Below are 21,343 nucleotides of genomic sequence, written 5' to 3' on the forward strand. Positions count from 1 at the left end.
TTTCATTCCTCCGTTTTTGTAATTCCTGAATGATCTGCCATGAATAATGTGTCATTACTGCCAACGGCCTCCTACGCTCGCATGGGTTATTCACGGACGGCACAGTGGATAACATAGGTTGAACTCTCTGACAGAAGATACGTTTCCCATGATTTAACTTATTTGGTATGAAGATCAGAGTGCTTACAACATCATATCGTTCAGCGCTGTTGACTGAGATCTTAAGAGATGAGCTATTCGTGACATTTCTTGATCCGATGTACCAATGTAGTAGCGGAGCCGGGTATCCGTTACGAGCTTTACAGGTTACGTTAGTCTCTCTGCCTTCGAGCATATCACCTGGGACAGTCATTACGACTTCGTCTTGTAGCCCTTCATAGAAACATAAAACCATTTTTGAAAATTAATCTTTCAGCTAAAGAAATAACCATGTTTTTTTACAGAGCCCGGACAGTTTATTGGGGAATCGAATGAACTATGGTTAAATCATCAATAACAACAATGATGATCATTCGTTTCATTTAGGCATTGGAGTAAACAACTACCTTGCAATTCTCGTCAGGCTCGTCAAATTATACTACAATAATTTTTATTGAATAGTCTTACTATTTTATCAGTTCTATTTTCCAATATTACTACTTGCTTCTAAAATCATTATGGGATAACAACTCACCGTTAACAATTAGTCTCACTGCCACCATTTTAACAAATAAGGCATCGTCTATATCGGAGGAACACAGAATGTGCATTCCATGATTTGTGACGTTGGGCATTATGGTTATGGTACTTACAGTGTCAAATAAAGCGTCGTCTAAAACACTCATATTACTTGATACATTTGCACGGATCGACGTCCTGTCAAGGTCGCCAACTAACCAAAATGATAGTGCGGTCGCTGGGAATGACCCGATGCTTTTACAAGTGATTGAAGTCGGTGAATCTTCTTGAACGTATAGGACTGTTGATTGTGACTGGTTACCTCCAGTTGGAAAGAGGAGCACACTGGTTGGTAGAACTGGATGCATGACAAATTAGAAAAGAAGGGTGAGAGAAATAGGGAGAAATTTGGAAAGAAGTACTATATATTATGCGACCGGCCCTTTTCGGAAAGAAGTTCAGAAACCTCATGATACCATGCTAATAAAAAAAATCAGAAGATGATATGATTAGTCAATTAATGTACTCAGTATCACAGGTCTGCTAAATGGTGCTTAGAAGCAGCACCTGGTTCGATGCAAAGTGTCAGCATATTCAGACTATTTTGGATTAACAGTGTATTACACAAAAAAACAGCAAGTACTAAAAAACTAGTAATAGCAACATCATGTATATGAATGAAAGCTTACTCATGAAAAATACATACCACGAACATTCAGAGTAACTAAGTATCTAATTCTCCTTTGTAGATCTTGATGTGATACGATGCAGCTGATGATATTTCCGTGATCGTTTCTGGTTGGTGTGATTGTCAAAGATTTCTGGGATGTGTAATATCCGTCTTGAATGTCATCAGACTGATCGTAATCAACAACGGTCACGTCCTCTGGTATTAGCCATTGCAGAACAGCAGGAGGTCTTGCTCTATTTACCCCACAGGTGATGTTATACGGATCTCCAGCAGTTATACTTATGTTAGCGTAGTTCAAGTACTGCCAGCCCGATTGGGTATCAGATACAAAGACCCTTGCTGGTGGAACTGGAGGAAAAGAAAGCGTTTTTATTCAGGATTAAAATCCAAATGTAACAGTTCTTCTAACTTTCCTATTTTTACATGTCTTATGCTTCAGTTATTATCAATCAATATCATTGATTGGTTTTCTTACAATCTTAATTAGCTGCCTTTTCGTGTCTTTTACAGTATAGCTTACGAAATTTATCTGATACTATGGACATCTAACAGCTCAATGAATATATCCCTATAGCTATCTTCAGTAGATAGTAAATACCTACGACTGCATTGCTCTGACGTTGTCCTTGGCATGGGCAGTAGTAATGCTACCAGAATGCCCTCCTAAATTGCTCTTATCACAAACTACGTGTACTATTAAAGAATGTCATTTGCATTGTGTAAACACTGCAATTTTCGATTTCTGTCTTGTTCATATTTTATTTTTCATATATATTATAGAGAGTAAAGTTTACTTCTATGTCAACATAGAGTGGTGTGTCTTAGCATTTCATGTATTGGTAATCTGTGAAGTCTCATACATAAACCAACTTCTCAACAGGGATGTATAGCCAACGTTACCAAGAATTTAAACGTGTGTATAACCTTATTATAACGAGCTAATAAGTAAGATGGCCATTGTATGAAATTACACAGGCGAGATGAGGATGATCGGATCCCTGAAGTAATGACTGTCTGGATAAGCGTAGAAATACACTAAATTCTACATTGGTGAGAAACGTATAATCAGAACAATCCTGAAAGAGTGGTCGAATTTGATTTCGAAACTTCTTTTTTATTTGGTTATGAAAAATATGGTTTTCAACCTTCATAGTACCTGGATTTAGTGCTTCCAAATGTTCATTCGCTGAACGTTGCCCATCTAGGTTAAAAACATCGCATGTGTATCTCCCATTGTCACCAGTGGTCAAATTGACTATTGTAAGGGATGTGCTGCGGTCATCTCCCATTAACTTGTACTTTGTAGGATTAGGAATAGTAGTTGTGCATTCACTCGTAGTTGTGCACGATTCATAAGCTACCTGGATGCCCTCATGTCTCCAATGTACTGTACGATCATTTAAAGGAGGCGAATAGATGCACGTCATCGTAAAATCTTCTCCTTTGACGGGTAGGTACAACCTCGGTTGGAAAGAAATCGTTCCTGAAGACAAGGAGGAGGGGGAGCCTGCAAATAGATTGGGTAGGATTTTTTTTTTAACAATCGTTGTAATGATGAATTCGTTGATTATCCATAGTACTTTACAAGATGGCATCTGTTTTAGAATATCAATAGGTGCAAAGTTGCGCTCTTCAAGATTCGCACGGATATTTTGACTCAAGTGGTGCAAATTTTCACTTGTTTTAGTTTTTGCTGCAAGTTTCTTTATTCAGGTATTTTACATCTTTATACAGAAAAACTTATTCATCTCTAGATTATGAATCATGAGCACAAATTAAAAAACAGGCTTAAATTGGTCCCTGTTAGAGGTTATATAAATTATTATCATGTACATTGCACTTTTTTTCGGATTGTACCTTTGTGAACCTAATGTTTATGTATTTTATGCAGTTAATACGTCATCTCCAGATTCATAAGCTCATTAAGCGCATTCTGAGAAAAATATCAGAAGTAAGAATGGAAGAAAGCATTTTATTTTTTATTTATTTATTTTTTTTTTTTGGGGGGGGGGGAAACAACCATTTACAGATAGTCTAAATGTAGTGGGCCATAACCTCACTTCAGATTATCTTACAGAATAGCGGATGACGTCCCCGTGTAATATTGTTTATTTTATTCATAGCCTATATTTACTACAAAGATAAATGCTGCGAGCCAACATGAACGGATATATATCTTATAAACTCGACTTACCATTGCCAAGGAAAAGAATAAACAAGCACCAAATATGGTACGCCATTTCAGATCAGAGTGATAGTATCCAATCCAATAATCCTGGTAACAATGAAACATTCATTATCAAAATATAAGACGGTTGCAGTGTTACATAAGAGTGTTGTTTCTAGAAGACATCCACGATGTGTCCCAAACACATTGAAGGAATATGATGACAACGAGATTTGTTCGATTACTTTCAATCGTCCATGTCGTTAAGCACACTACGAAAGTACGACTTAATCTTAAGTCGTCAACGGTCGAAAATGAAAGTACGATGTTATGTCTATTATATTAACTGTATTGCTGCATTTCTATGATCTGCCGAAAGAGTGTGCTCTTTCTCCTATCCGATTTGAGGTTGATGTTTGCTTAACCTACCAATAGTACCGGCACTAAATAACACATAATTTTTTTTTATCACTCTTGCAACCAATTTGCTTTGACACTTTGAGAGTTAAGGAACTCTTACTCAGACCCCCCCCCCCCCACAACCACACACACACACACAACTTTGAAATTACTATTACACCCAACTGTCGTTTAACTTAAGACCTTATGTACTGAAATCATCGCGGCTCCGTCTTAAAGAGGCTGATGCCTTTACCTTTTAATACATGCGTTGGTGATCTGCAGCTGACGCATTTCTGACATCTCCGTTCAGGCAGGAATATCCCTGGTTCAGTGTGTATTATTCCAGTAAAGGTATAATCATAATTTCTAGGTATTTTTCATTTGAGTTTCTATTTTTTATTACATTAGGTCCTATAAAAGTATTTGGTCTACTCCCAATCAATAAAAACTCGCGTATTCAACGCCAATCCATTCTTCATTAACCTTTTGATAACTTTTGCAAGATCATCATTAATGTTGTTAACCAGAGTATTCACATTATTTTCTATGTATTATTTTGTTGTGTATAATTTTGTTAATATTTTTTTATGATCATTCTTATGTTTTATTCTTGGTTTCCCTTTTTTTCAAGCCTTTGAGGCTTTTTGGGATACTTTTTTCTTTCATTATTTTTTTATCTCATCTTAATGTTTCATGATTTTATTTCTGTATTTATGTTCAAAATGATGTATGATATTTGTATGTTTTTACATGTATATATTTTTAAAGAAAGAAATGAGAGTATTTTCACTCTCCCTCAATAAAAAAAAAGTACTTACCGTTTTCTTATTACCATTGACACGTCCTCACGCAATCGTTTCATAGTACGTGAGTCATTCTTATCAACCCTGCCCATCCACAACATCAGACAGATCAAAAGGTATTTAACAGAATTTATTTCATTATCTTTTTTGCTTTTATTTCTTGGTTATATAAATCCAGTAAAATATAAGAGAAAATAGCGTGATATCACATCACACAGACATATTCACAGACATACATAGACCACTGTTGAAAAAAAGATGCAACAACTGTATTGTTAACACTATGATATATGTAGTTTAACTCGTCTCTATAGTGCATAGAGGGTTAATTATTCATGAAAGTATTAATCCTCACTCACAATTTGTGACTGGAGTACTTGGGGTACTCAGTAAACAGTATAAAGTCATGTGTTTGGTTGGGAAAAAAATCAAGATTATAACAGCATGATCAGTTTCTGTTCGAATATAAAATAATTAATTTTAAAAACATTTCTAAGAAATTACATGCGTTTTGCCCCCCCCCCCCACCCCCCCCCCCCTCCCCCCGAATAAATATGGGCACGGCCATGATAAACCTTGCTTCAATCATCGACATTAGCCATTGTCGATTGGAATTGTGGAAACTCATTTGAATTTCGTTGTCTTTTTTTAATAACTGAATAATCTGCCGATTTTTGGTTTTCATTACAGCCATCGTCCTTATCTAAGCCTAAAATTATATTTTCAAAACCTTTGTGTTGTTCACGGACCACAAAGTGGATGAAGTAGGTTAAACTGCCTGACAGAGAAGACGTTTGCCGTGGTCAAACCTATTTGGTGTTAATATCAGAGTGCTTTCAGCATCATATCGATCAGCGCTGTTGACCGAGATCTTAAGTGATGAGCTATTTGTAATATTTCTTGATCCGATATACCAGTGGATGAGAGGAGCCGGGTAGCCGTTACGAGCTCTACAGGTTACGTTAGTCTCTCTGCCTTCGAGCATATCACCTTGGGCAGTCACTGCGACTTCGTCTGGTAGCCCTTCATAGAAACATAAAGCCATTATTTATAGTTAAGCTTTCAGGTAAAGAAGTAATTTTGTTTTCTCTCTCTCTCTGTAACAGATCTTGGACAGTAAATTGGGGAATCGAACAGAATAACGATTAATCATCAATATCAACAATGATCAATTTGTTTCTTGAAAGGAATTTGAGTAAATATCTTGCATTTCTTTTTCAGATTTCAAAAATTATTCTTTTATCAGTCCTACCGTTCACAATATTGACTCCCGGTTAAAAAATCACTGAGGGAAACAACTCACCGTTAACAATTAGTCTAACTCCCAGTATCTTAAAAAAATAAGCGTCGTCCATATTCGAGGAACATACAATGTGCATTCCATGGTTCGTGGCATCTGGCCTAATGGTTATGGTACTTTCAGTGTCAAACAAAGTGTCGTCTAAAACACTCATATTACTTGATACATTTGCATGGATCGGAGTCCTGCCAAAGTCACCAACTAGCAAAATGATAGTTCAGTTGCTGGGAATGACCCGATGCTTTTACAAGTGATTGAAGTCGGTGAATCCTCTTGAACGTATAGGACTGTTGATTGAGACTGGTTACCTCCAGTCGGAAAGAGCAGCACACTGGAAGGAAGAACTGTAGGAATGGCAAACAAGAGAAGAATCGTAAGAGAAAGTAGTAGAACCAAGAAGGAAGCATTGTATGATATGCGGACAGGCCCTTTGTGAAAAGCAGTTTTGTTACTTGATGATACCGCGTGTAAATAAACAAGAGATGATCTCAATATAAAAAAGTAAGAAATAAAGAAAATCGTGTTCACTGCGGAATGATGCTTGGAAACACTGATTCGTCATTATGTAGATATGTATGTAAATAGATTAAAATGGAGCTTAAATCGACGTATGGTGTTAGCATATTTTGTCCAATGTTAAAGCTATTGTGGATGAATTGAGTGTTGCAAACGTTTGCTAGGACTGAAAATCTAGGATTGATATCAATACGTGTACACGTAATGATTGCCTGAATGATACATACCATGAACATTCAGAAGAACTGAGGATCTAATACTCCTTTGTATTTCCAGGTGTGATGCGATGCAGCTGAGACTCTTTTCGTGGTCAACTCTGGTGGGTGTGATTGTCAAAGTTTTACGGGAGATGTAAGATCCGTCTTGAATGACATCAGATTGATCCTGATAAACAACGGTCACGTCCTCTGGTACTAGCCATTGCAGTACTGCGGGAGGCCTTGCCCTGTTTGCTCCACATGTGATGCTAAACGACTCTCCAGCAGTTATACTTATATTGGCGTTGTTCAAGTATTGCCGGCCCGAGTGGGTGTCAGACATGAAAACCAGTGAGGGTGGAACTGGAGAAAAACACAGTACATTAAAAATAAACACTCTCATCCCAAATAGTTCCTTACCATTTCATTTTTTAAAATAATTAATCACTGAATGATTTTCTTGTTGGCGAGTATGAACTCATGCCAAATTGTCAATGGGCTAAATAAACAAATAAATAACAAAAATAAAACAGTCATAATATAATTTATATAATGTATAACCTTGCCACATACATGTATGCCCCGTGAATGACAAACAATTATTTGTATCTATATTTATTTACTTCTTACAAATAACACGTCGGAAAGAGCCCGTTATATAGAATGAAACAGAAAGCAGGAGGGGACGGGGGTTATCTACAGCTAAACATATCTACAATCAAATCACCTTTCACATGTTTGGTTAACAAATAGTATCGTCAATATAATCTTTGCAGTTTGTTCATGGGCCTTTTCACACGTTAATCTTGAATTCCTCTTTAGAATCACCGGAACTTTCACATGTAAGATTCGTACCGTAAATTTTACTGGAATTTCCTTCCGGAGTATAATTTGACTTCGTGATTGTGATTAGCGTTCGTGATTCTAGTTTGGCTTCACACGTTCTAAAAAAAATCGTCATTACCCTTATTTTTCACTGGAATCCTTATTGTTTTTTGTACTGTTTTTAAACTGCGAATAGTCACGAGCTCTAGGTAAAATGGGTTAGGGTTTTCACTACGATGTCTTTTCAGTGGGTAAGAATGATGGCACAATATTGGATGAGTAGGCCTACGCATTCGTACATATTTAATTTTATGTCATCGTGCTCATTGTGGTTAATCCAAATACTTCGTAGAGAGGGTTTTTTATTATCTTTCTGTAAGAAAACGGTCATGATTTAGACATTGCTAAGATTAAAATGATGTTATGCGTCTCAAAATAGCGTGCTTGTTTAAAAAAATATCTTATCTAGGTGGATTGAAATGTTACCTATGCTGTCAAACCTCCCATTTGTTCTTACTTTGACTTAGTACTTCCAGTATTTCAGTCGCTGAACGTTCTCCATGTTGGTAAAATACATCGCATGTGTATATCCCATTGTCACCAGTGTTTAAATTGATTATTGTAAGAGATGTGCTGCGATCATTTCCCATTAACTTGTACTTTGAAGGATTAGAAATATTAGATGTACATTCACTTGCAGTTGTGCACCACTCAGACGCAATTCGTGTTTCTTCGTGTTTCCACTTGACAGTGCGAACATTCGAAGGAGGGAAATAGGTGCACTCCATCGTAAAATCTTCTCCTTTGACGGGTAGGAACTGCCTCGGTTGAAAATATATCGTGGCTGTAGACATGGTAGCGGGGGAGCCTGCAAATGAATTGTGTAGAAATATTGTTAATTATTAGTGAAGTATTGCTTCTTCATAGTACTATACAGGGTGGGCATCTATTTTAGACTCTCAACGGGGGGAAAAAGGGCATCCTTCAAGATTTGCGTTAATTTCTTACTCAAACATGTCAAGAGGGTTCAAAATTGCACTTGTTCAAATTTTGATGCAGGTTGTACCATTTTGCGAAGGATAACACCCTTCGTGCACCTTAAATGCGTAACACAGTCCATGGTCTTTAGATGGATATATGCCCAGAAAGCGCATTCCGAGACAGACGTGAAAAAAGCAATTAAGTGGAAAAAAAAAATATTTTTCAGATCCTGCTGAAGGCAAGCATGAATGGGAAAACATGTTTTTTGTCGGCAGTCTGCTTTGGCCTTAAACTCACTTAAAATAATCATATAGTGACGGAAGAAGTCATACTTTCTATATTCTTAGTCTTATTAACAGCGTACCTTTACAAAAGAGAAGGAAAAAACGGCTACAAGCCAATATGTATAGATTCAAATTTAATCAAATTCGACATACCTTTGCCAAAAACAAGAAGAGCAAACAGGCACCAAATATGGTACGCCATTTGTGATCAGAGTGATAATATCCAATCGAATAATCCTGGTAACAAAGAAACATTCAGTCTCAAAATGTAAGATAGTTGCAGTAGGTGAGACAAATTGTTTTTTAAGACATTTCCGATGTGTCTCGAACACATTGATGTAATAATGGTGACGGTGAGATTTATTCGCTTACTTTCGCTAGCCTATGCCGTTAAGCACATTTCAAAAGTACATGTACGACATAATGTCTTAGGTTGTCAGCGGTCGAAAATGAAAGTTCGATATTTCATATATCAAATATATAGCTGCATTTGTTCGGACGACAGAGTGTGCTCTTTCCCATAGCCGGTTTGGTTTTGAGGTTGCTTAACCGAGCATACAATGGATTGGGAAGGCGTCCAGAGAACTGTCACGACACATACGCTTCGGGATGACCTTAGGCGATCACATCATCGCACCGCAATCTTAGAGGTCTATGCCTTACAAGCCCTGTTGATCTTCAACTGGCGCAAACCATAAAACCAACCCTTGTTTGAACGTTTGACACATGCGATTCTTATGAGATTAATGTAATAAATTCTAAATAGGTTTTCATTCATTTTATTTCGATTTTTCTATCGAAACATTTTTTTTGTATTTTGGTGACCCCTGAAAGTTTGTTCAGGGGAAGTCACATCTCCCCTTATGTTAGCTAAGCGCAGCTGCTTACCAGTCATTTTGTCTAATATAAAACATTATTTTTTTGTTCCTACCGAATTAATTAATTTCTACAACTTGCTGGCTATGATGGCTTCCAGCACCAGCAGAGAAAAAAGAAAAGAACTCGGGAACATTATGATAAGATCTGGATATACGATATAGATTATAAACCAATCAGTTATTACTGTAGACAACATGAAATTCCTTTTTGCCGTCTATGCGCTACAGCAAATCACTAAAAAACATGAGAGATAAAGAATATCCAGAATTTAACCTCCGACTGAAAGAACAATTTGGGTAAGAAACAGCACAAGATCGAAGAAGCAGAAGCACATTCTATAAACCGTTGAATGTACGATCGCGACCGAGGTCTCGATAAGTAAGCATCTCCAGGCAGACAATGATGACTTTGAGGTTGCTTCCAAGGAGGAGTTAATTTTCCACGGGAGAATAGAATGATCAACGTGATCAAAGTTGATGCTGAGCCGGATATCTCTACTACAAGAGGTAAAAGGAAAGAACGTGTCGACGCATGGAAGGTTGAAACAGCAAAGCGAGAAAAATCAACGGAAACCGAGAAAAATTCTTCTTTCAGATGTGATGGCAATTATCGAAATTATTTCAAAAAGGATTACGGATCTTACTAGCCGAACTATTCATGAAATTGATACAATGAAGAATATTCAATCGACTATCATACAAATAACAAAACGAGAGAAAACATCGGTGATTCGAACTCTTCAGGTACTAACATTTTCTGACGAAACATCTTTGAACGTGCATCAAGACGCTGGCCACATTCTTTGTGAAATTAAGGGAGTGAAGTTTATAGAGGGGGACTTATATTAATTAAATAAATTAATAGCTGATTCGACCTACCGACATTATTTCTGCATGTCCAGCTCTCATGCACCTAGGTTCTCAGGCAGCGAGGATAGTCGAAGATGTCGTCCGGTGTTGATTGACGATGAACCAAGAAGGTGAATCGGGTCTAACTGCAGTTTAAAGTTAATTAATTATAAAATAATTGATTGTTAGCTAAATAGTATATTATCTAAGTAACTTATAGACACAACAGGTGGGTGATATTCATCTCATTAACGAAGTTCAATTACGAATTAATTCAAAAGAAGATAACTCAGCTGGCCCAGAAGCATTTCTGTTGTGCATAAATAAGCTATAGATATTAACAAAATCTACCAATTCACCGAAAATAGACTAGTACACAAAAGTTGCAAACAGATCCTAAAATTTTGCATCACTCTATGAGGTTCCTTGCTTCAGAAATATGATTGGAAAACATCGAAAATCATATTGATATGATACTGAATAAATAGGCACCTGTTATGTTTAAAACCATGCTATCATTCACACACCAGGTGGTGGATAATGTAGGTAGAACTGCAAGGCATAGGAGATGTTTCCCATGGTCCAACCTCTTTGGTATGAAAGTCAATGTGCTTTCAACATCATATCGACCTGTATCATTTTCACTAATATTCAGGGATGAATGACCAGTCATATTTCTTGATTCTATGTACCAGTAAATGCGAGGAGCTGGGTACACATTAGTAGCCTTGCAGATCACGGTGACTTTAATCCCTTCTTTTAATTCAGCAGGGAAAGACAAAACGACCTCATCCGGTGGTGCTGTAGCATGTTATGGAAAATGAAAAAGCGACACGTTCTATTAAAGCATCAAATCATTAGCGAACATGGGTGATCTGCTTGATGAAGTTTTATTTTTACAGAAAAATAAACATGTCGGCCTAATCAATTACCATAGCTTGCTTTACCAAACGCCCATTATAGAAGATCATAAATATACCAACCACAACGAGAAGACATCCAATTGTTATATCACACCTCCCTGGTTATATAGCTTAGCAGCTTTTTAGTCACTAACTGCCCCAGACATTATTTTTCTTTCTTTGTCACATCATGAGCACTAACGAAGAGTGTGACCTTTTCTTTCATTTTGAGAGCTACGCTCCTTTTAAAATCTAAGGCTCTATTTCTACGCCATATGCATTATTCATTATATATTTTTAGAGTATGTTACATTGAATAAAAGTATGCATATTTGTGGATGTCGATAAAGCATGAACGGAATTACATGTATGAATGAACAAATTCCTAGAATTGTATAATAAAAAGGTATTTCTTTCATAAAACAAGTGTAATTGGTTACCAGTTAACTAGTGAGATCGACGGTGTATGTAAACAAAATGAATAATGAACGAAATGTTTTATTCTTTTTGCATTTTCTGTCATGTTTGTTACGGTTGTGTGCTGAGGAATTTGTTTAGCTTTCTTTATTAGTTTGTTTCTTGATTGCGTTTCACGTACTTCAATAATCTGCATGTTTAATTTTTTTTTTCGAAATATAGCCGTGATAAAATATCGTACTGTTCTTCTAGTTTAAAATTTCATTGTTGAAATTGGGTTGACCTGGCTTTGATCATTATATCTTAAACAATTACTGCACCTGGTAGTAATGGTGTTACGAGCATGCTCCTTGATACTGTAAAGTGGGCAAAGGCAGTTTGGCGAACAGAACATCTGTAATGGCCACCGTCATCACCAACCAGCTGTTTTATCGTAAGATTAGCACTGGAGTAGTCTGCCACCAAGCTGAATTTCCATTGGTCAAGAACAGTAAACCTACAAGATCGATCTTCCCTACAATCACATGTTGCGAGTGATTCACCATCCTTTTGCCACGTGATCTCCCTATTTCTGGCTTGTAGTGTGAACGTGCAGACCAATGTAAAATCCTCGCCAATCACTGGAAGATACTTGTCTCTCTTGATCGAAATACCAAATCCTTTCGTTTCTGCGAGATTGATAGACAAAATTTTGCCAACGAAGATATTTCAGTTGGCGTCATTTCTCCTGAATTAATGCAATGAAAATGATTTGCTTTAAGTGGGTTTGTAAGGGGTTTCGATATGAATTATTAATTTGTCAATATCTTTGCTCATTTATTCATTTTATTTTAGTTTATTTCTAATCCACTTATCAATTTATTTCCCTTTTTATTCATTTTATAAATGTTATAATGCATCATTTATTGATTAATAAGGCCACGAGTATCTATTCAGAAGGATGGGGTGTGTAAATATCACCAGATGCTCACCGTTTAATAATGACTGGGAATATTGTTGTCCTTTGGTCATCCTCTTACGGAATCGAAGGATTCTGTTCTCCAAAATATGTCAGTAAGTCGCTTTGCATATGAAATATGAGCACATGAAGATATGTTGTAATATAATAGTGTCATTTAAAGGTACTTATAATGTACACACGATAAACCTTTTATAGATTACGGTGCTTGTTTAATCGTTAACGGAAAATGGGTCAAATGTAGATATAGCAACGTAAACCTACCATAACTGAGGAGCGTTAGAACAGAAACAACCACAGCATGTTCAAAAGCGCTTGTCATGATATCAAATCTGGCTCTACGAAGACTTGCTTTCAGAACGACATGAAATCCAACAATGACAAATAAACTCTTATAAAGTCAAACTTGTAGGAGACTCCCAGATGCTGTACACTTTGGGGAAAATCGCTGGTATTGTGTCAAACGAGTGCTACTGGTTTCCTTCTCAACTCCTGATTCGGTTTCGTGATGTGCTATTTAACATTAATGAGTAATATTTAGAGCATGCGTGGTCGTAGAGGTCGCCATTTCCCTTCGCAGCAGGATAGTAAAGATTACTGCTAGTTCAAAATGCTCGAGTTACACGTTCACAGCTGGCGCTGGTGATAAACTAATTTTTTTACATTACAATCTGATATGAAGCACACACTAGAAATAACATCATCATCACGAGCCGCGGAAACGGGGGAGGGGCTGTGTGGACTTCAACCCCCGCACTTTTTCCAAACCCGTGTACAAAAACGTAAAAATGACCATCTGATTATTGTTCTTTGCATGGTTGCCACCCCCCCCCCCCCAACTTTCAAAACCCTTCCGCGGCCCCTGATCATTACCATTAGCAGTTTAAACTTTAAATGATCAGATAGGTATCCATGTTTGGATTTCAATATTGGATAGGAGATGGTTAGACTTTTAATGATCAACGTCAATCATGTTCTCGACATAAATAGTGAACTTAAAGCAACCTCTACATTGTTTTATATTCGTACTGTCAATGAATGTTACTGGGCAGTTCACATTCGGAGGGTGTGACAAAATAAGTCAAAACATATGAGCGGTAGTAGATGATGAAAATGGCGTACGAGGCACAGATTTTTTGATGGTCAGGGAAGAGCGACGCGAACGAGCGAACGATAAATCGACCTTACAGAAACACAATTCCGAAGACATCCTCGATGTGTCCAAAACACATTGAAGGAATAATGATGACGATGAGATTTGTTCGACTACTTTCAATTGTCCATGCAGTTAAAGCACATTACGAAAGTACGACTTAAGTTGTCAACGGTCGAAAATGAAAGTACAATGTTATGTATATTAATTATATTAAGTGTATTGCTGCATTTTAATGATCTGGCGACAGAGTGTGCTCTTTCTCTTATCCGATTTGAAGTTGAGGTTTGCTTGACCTACTAATAGCAAACAATGGAGTTTGATGGCTTCCAGAGAACAGTCAGGACAAATACTCTTCAGGATGGGCTCCAAAACGTACACAATCATAGGTGCCTCATTGAAACTGTTCCATAACACATTTATTGTGTGTACAGTTCATATTGATCCTAATCAACACCGCTAACTCTTAACATGCCACTGTCGCCAATCGGCACTAAAAAATACACAACAAATTATCAACTTGTAACCAATCTGACAATTTGCGAGTTAGGTAACTCCTCGTCAGACCCCCCCCCCCCACACACACACACAACTTTGGAATTACTTATTACATCATCTGCCATTTAACTTACTAAGACCTTATTTACTGACTTCATCGCAGCTCCGTCTCAGAGGTCGATACCTTTACCTTTTAATACATGCGTTTGATTATATTAGGTCCTATAAAAAACATCGAGTATACTCCCAATCAATACAAAATTGCATTTGTCTATATTCACCGCCAATCTATTCTTCACTAACCTTTAGTTAAATGTAGCAAGATCATCACTGAGGTTGTTAACAAGAGTGTTCACATGTTTTCTATGTGTATTTTAAAAATGGTACTTACTACTTGAGTCACTCTTGTCAACCCTCCTCATCCACAACAACAGACAAACCAGAATTATGAGACGGGTTTTATTTAAATATCCGTATTGTTTTTATTTTTTGCTGAATCAATCCAACAATAGAAAAATAGCGTGATATTACATCATATAGACATATACATAGACTATTGTTAAAATAAATATGCAACAACTGTATTGTTAACATTGATATACTGGTCATTTAATGTTATACATTTTAATAAACATCTAATTTAACTCATCTGCCTAGTGCATAGAGGGTACATTATTTATGGAAGTATTAATCCTCATTACAACTTTTGACTTGAGTCCTTGAAGTACTCAGAAAACAATATGAAGTCACATGTTTGGTTGGAACAATATTCAAGATTATAACAGCATGATTATATTCCGTCAGAAAAGAAAAGAATTACTTTGAAAAGCATTCCTAAGAACTTTCATGCGTTTTGCCCCCCCCCCCCCTCCCTGAAAAAAATACGGGTAGGACCATGATAAACCTTGCTTCAATCATCAAAATGAGGCATTGTCGATTGGAAGTTTAGAAATTCATTGAAATTTCCTTGTCAACATTTGTTTCATTAACCAGGGTTTTTTGAAAAAAAAAATAATCTGCCGATGTTTGTTTTCATTACTGCCATCGTCCTGATCTAGACTTAAATGATATATTTAATACCCTTGTCTTATTCAAGGACTGTGACGTGGATAAAGTGGTCAGTCATATTTGGTATGAGGATCAGAGTGCTTTCAGCATCATATCGATCAGCGCTGTTGATGGATGTCCTCACAGATGAATGACCTGTGACGTTCCTTTACCCGATATACTAGTGGATGAGAGTTGCAGGGTATCCATTAAGAGCTGTACATGTTATGTTGGTCTCTGTGCCTTCGAGCATATCCATGATATCACCAGGGACAATCATTACGACATTGTCTGGTAGACCTTCATAAAAAGCTATTGGTCATAGTCAAACTTCAGCTGTAGAAGCCTTTTTTTTTACCTAGCCCCGGCAGTATAGTCGGAATCGAACAAAATAATTTTAAATCATTACTAACAACAAAACTTATTTCATTTATAAAAAAGGCACAGTTGTAGCTATCTTGTAATTTTCTTCAGGTTTGGTAAGTTATTCTAGATGAATTTTCATTGATGATCTGTTGTCCGTTCTACCATTAACAATATTGACTCTCGGTTCTAAAATCATCGAGGGAAACAACTCACCGTAAACAATTAGTCTAACTGTCAGTATTTTAACAAAGAAAGCGTCGTCCATATACGATGAGCATATAATGTGCATTCCATGGTTAATGGCATCTGGTTTTATGGTTATGGTACTTTCAGTGTCAAACAAAGTGTCGTCTAAAACACTCCCATAACTTGATACATTTGCGTTGATCGGAGTCCTGTCAGAAGCACCAACTAACCAAAATGATAGCTCAGTTGCTGGAAATGACCCGATGCTTTTACAAGTGATTGACGTCGGTGAATCTTCTTGAACGTTTATGACTGTTGATTGAGACTGGTTACCTCCAGTTAGAAAGAGCAGCACACTGGAAGGAAGAACTGTAGGTATGGCAAACAAGAGAAGTATCGTAAGAGAAAGTAGTAGAACAAAGAAGGAAGCATTGTATGATATGCGGACAGGCCCTTTGTGAAAAGAAGTTTTGAAACTTAATGATACCGCGTGTAAATAAACAAGAGATGTCAATATAAAAAAGTAAGAAATAAAGAAAAATCGTGTTCACTGCGGAATGATGCTTGGAAACAACTGGTTCGTCATTATGTAGATATGCATGTAAATATATTGAAATGGAGCTTTAATCGACGTAAAGTGTTAGCATATTCTGTCCAATGTTTAAGCTATTGTGGATGAATTGAGTGTTACAAAATTTTGCAAGGACTGAAAATCTAGGATTGATATCAATACGTGTACACGTAATGATTCCCTGAATGAGACATACCATGAACATTCAGAAGAACCGAGGATCTAAGACTCCCTTGTATTTCCGGGTGTGATGCGATGCAGCTGAGACTCTTTTCATGGTCAACTCTGGTGGGTGTGATTGTCAAAGTTTTCCGGGAGATGTAAGATCTGTCTTGAATGACATCAGATTGATCCTGATGAACAACGGTCATGTCCTCAGGTATTAGCCATTGCAGGAATGCAGGAGGCCTTGCCCTATTTACTCCACAGGTGATGCTAAACGACTCTCCAGCAGTTATACTTATATTGGCGTTGTTCAAGTATTGCCGGCCCCAGTAGGCGTCAGACATGAAAACCCGTGAGGGTGGAATTGGAGAAAAACACAGTACATTAGAAATTAGCACCCTCATCTCAAATAGTTCCTTACTATTTCAGTTTTTAAAATGATTAATTACTGAATGATTTTCTTGTTGGCGAATATGAACTCATGCCAAATTGTCAATGGGCTAAATAAACAAATAAATAGTAAAATTTAATAAAACAGTCATAATATCATTTATATTATGTATAATCTTGCCATATACATGTATACCGTCAATGACAAAATTATTTGTATTCATTAATTTCTTACAAATAACACGTGGGAAAGAACCCGTTATATGAAATGATACAGAAAGCAGGAGGGGACGGGTGTAACCTACAGCTAAAAATATCTACAATCTAATCACCTTTCACATGTTTGGTGAGCAAAAAGTATCGTCGATAGAATATTGCAGTTTGATCATGGGCCTTTTCACGCGTTAATCTTGGATTCGTCTTTAGAATCACCGGAACTTTACAAGAAAGATTCGTACTGTAATTTGGATGAAATTTTAATGGAATTTCCCTCTGGAGTAGAATTTAACTTCGTGATTGTGATTAGCCTTCGTGATTCTAGTTTGGTTTCACACGTGTTAAAAAAATCGTCATTACCCTTATATTTCACTTTTTTTAAACTGTTTTAAACTGCGAATAGTCACGAGCTCTAGGTAAAATGGGTTAGGGCTTTATTTACGATGTCTTTTCATTGGGTAAGAAGGTGGCACAATATTGGATGAGTAGGCCTACGTATTCGTAAACATTTAATTTTGTCATCGTGCTCATTGTGGTTAATCCAAATACTTCGTAGAGAGGGGTTTTTATTATTTTTCTGTACAAAAACGGTCATGATTTAGACACTGCTAAGATTAAACTGATGTTGTGCGTCGCAAAATAGCGCGCGTGTAAAAAAAAAAATCTTAGCTAGGTGGATTGAAATGTCACCTATGCTGTCAAACCTCCCATTTGTTCTTACCTTGATTTAGTACTTCCAGTATTTCAGTCGCTGAACGTTCCCCATGTAGGTAAAATACATTACATGTGTATCTCCCATTGTCACCAGTGTTCAAATTAATTATTGTAAGGGATGTGCTGCTGTCAGCTCCCAATAACCTGTACTTAGTAGGATTGGAAATATTAGGTGTACATTCACTTGAAGTTGTGCACCACTCAGACGCAATTCGTGTTTCTTCGTGTTTCCACTTGACAGTGCGAACATTCGAAGGAGGGAAATAGGTGCACTCCATCGTAAAATCTTCTCCTTTGACAGGTAGGAACTGCCTTGCTTGAAAAGATATCGTGGCTGTAGACATGGTAGAGGGGGAGCCTGCAAATGGATTGTGTAGGAATATTGTAAATTATCAGTAATAGCAAAAGTATTGCTTCTTCATAGTACTATAAAGGGTGGGCATCTATTTTAGACTCTCAAGGGGTGAAAAGTTGCATCATTCAAGATGTGCGCTGATTTTTTTACATGCCAAACATGTCAAAAGGGTTAAAAATTGCACTTGTTCGAGTTTTGCTGCAGGTTGTACCATTTCGCGAAGGATAACACCCTCCGTGCACCTTAAATGCGTAACTCAGTCCATGGTCTTTAGATGGATATATGCCCAGGAAGTGCATTCCGAGACAGACGTGAACAACGAAATTAAGTGAAAGAAAATATTTTTCTGATCTTGCTGATGGCAAGCATGAATGGGAAAACGTGTTTTTTTGTCGGCAGTCTGCTTTGACCTTAAACTCATTTAAAATAATCAAATAGTAACGGAAGAAGTCATACTTTCTATTTTCTTAGTTTTATTAACAGCCTACCTTTACAAAGAGAAGGAAAAAAATCGCTACAAACCAATATGTATAAATTCAATTTTATTCAAATTTAATCAAATTCGACATACCTTTGCCAAAAACAAGAAGAGCAAACATGCACCAAATATGGTACGCCATTTGAGATCAGAGTGGTAGTATCCAATCCAATAATCCTGGTAACAAAGAAACATTCAATATCAAAATTAAAGATAGTTGCAGTCGGTGAGACAAATTGTTTTTAAGACATTTCTGACGTGTCTCAAACATATTGATGTAATAATGGTGACGGTGAGATTTATTCGCTTACTTTCGCTAGCCTATGCCGTTAAGCACATTTCAAAAGTACATGTACGACTTAATGTCTTAGGTTGTCAGTGGTCGAAAATGAAAGTACGATATTTCATATATCAAATATATAGCTGCATTTGTTCGGACGACAGAGTGTGCTCTTTCCCATAGCCGGTTAGATGTCGAGGTTGCTTAACCGAGCATACAATGGATTGGAAAGGCGTCCAGAGAACTGTCACTACACTTACGCTTCGGGATGACCTTAGGCAATGACATCATCGCACCGCCATCTTAGAGGGCTTTGCCTTACATGCCTTGTTGATCTTCAACTGGCGCAAACCATAAAACCAACCATTGTTTGAATATGTGACACATGCATTCTTATGATATTAATTTGATAGACTTAAAAAAAGGATTTCATTCATTTTAATTCGATTTTTCTTCCGAAACATTTTTTTTATTTCTATTCCTTTTTTGCAGTTTGTGAACCCCTTAAAATCGGACCAGGGGAGATCACATCTATCTGTATATTAGATAAGCGCAACTGCATTCCAGTCAGTCTGTCTAATCTAAAATATATGTGGGTTTTTTTTTGTTCATTCCTACCGAATTCATAAGTTTCTACAACTTCCTGATTGTAATGGCTTCCAGTACCAGCAGAGAAAAGAGAAAAGAACTCGGGAACATCAAGGTGAGATTTGGATATACGATATAGATTATAAACCAATCAGAAGTTACTGCAGACAACATGATTTTTTTTCAAGAGAGCAGAAGCAGAAGCGCAGTCTTAAAAAAAACGTTGAATCTACGATCGCGTCTGCCGAGGCCTCGATAAGTAAGCATCTCCTGGCAGTCAACGATAACTTTTAGGTTGCTTCCGAAGAAAAGTTAAAGAGAGCACGGAACAAAGAGAACAGAATTATCAAAATGATTAACGATGAAGAGGAGCTGGAAATCTCTAATACAAGAGGTAATAGGAAAGAATGTGTCGACGTATGGAAGGTTGAAACAGCGAAGCGAGAGAGAATCATCGAAAACCGAGAAGAAATTCTTCTTTCAGATGTGATGGCAATTAGCGAAATCATTTCTAAAATGATTTAAAGGATCTTAATAGCCGAACTATGCATGAAATAGATACATTGAATAATATTCAATCGACATTTATATAAATAACCAAACGGGATAAAACATTGGTGAATCAAACTCCTCAGGTACTAACATTTTCTGAAGAAACATCTTTAAATGTGTATTAAGACGCTGGCCACATCCTTTGTGAAATTAAGAGAGTGAAGTTTGTAGAGGGGGGATTTGGTGGATAATAATATGGTAGAATTGATGGGTACATCGGTAAACGGGAACTTGTCAAGTCAATCTATATTCCGCCTGTCATCAAGAAACCGGGGATTCGTGGATTAATAGTGATGATGAAGCTTTCGTGTGGGACGAGGACAGAAACTCCATGTATGCTACAAATATCAGCACAGGAATCACTCATTAATCGTTCATGAAGATCGGAGCATGTATATCACATCAGTACCCTCAATAAACAGGGACGTGGTAGTCTGTGAAAAGTGGAAACCAGGTGACAGCCTGGATGAAGCATTGTCGATTTGAACTGTTAAATTCATTTGAATTTCGTTGTCGATAGCATTTTTTTTTTCATTAACCAGTTTTTTTTAATGCGTCAGTCTCTACTACAGAAAGACAAATGTTACTAAAAATGTCAACGTAGGTCTACCTGTCCAAAGCTTTGACAGCGTTGCTGGTAATAATTGCCAGTACGATGATGTTGACAAAAATTGGATGATCCTTACCAATCAACCCAAGCAGTGCAATATATATGTCATCAGCCTAACCGATTCGAAAATAACAAGTACCATCGCAATACAGAGTAAGAAAGTATTTGGTGAAATACACGTCTTGTCAACAAGTGATATCGTTTTGAAGTCGGATTTGGATGACTTCACTGTCGTTTAACGAACAGGGGAACAGAAAGTTGTCATGCACTGCGATGATTGGTTGTATGCACGTATAGTCACGTGGACAAACTCACATATACTCTCTCATAGTCTGCATTAGCCGAAG

General features: G+C 37.1%; 1 long non-coding RNA gene across 1 annotated transcript; it reads right to left on the reverse strand.

Moving 5' to 3' along the window:
- Positions 1–799: 799 nt before the first annotated feature.
- Positions 800–2,822, reverse strand: LOC129267174 (uncharacterized). The gene is made up of 3 exons (XR_010294283.1): positions 2,505–2,822; positions 1,364–1,696; positions 800–1,015 (listed from the first exon to the last, which is right to left on the reverse strand). It is a non-coding gene; the product is annotated as an uncharacterized LOC129267174 (long non-coding RNA).
- Between the last annotated feature and the right edge of the window lie 18,521 nt (positions 2,823–21,343).

This window comes from Lytechinus pictus, chromosome 8, assembly GCF_037042905.1.
Source record: "Lytechinus pictus isolate F3 Inbred chromosome 8, Lp3.0, whole genome shotgun sequence".
NCBI lineage: Eukaryota > Metazoa > Echinodermata > Echinoidea > Temnopleuroida > Toxopneustidae > Lytechinus > Lytechinus pictus.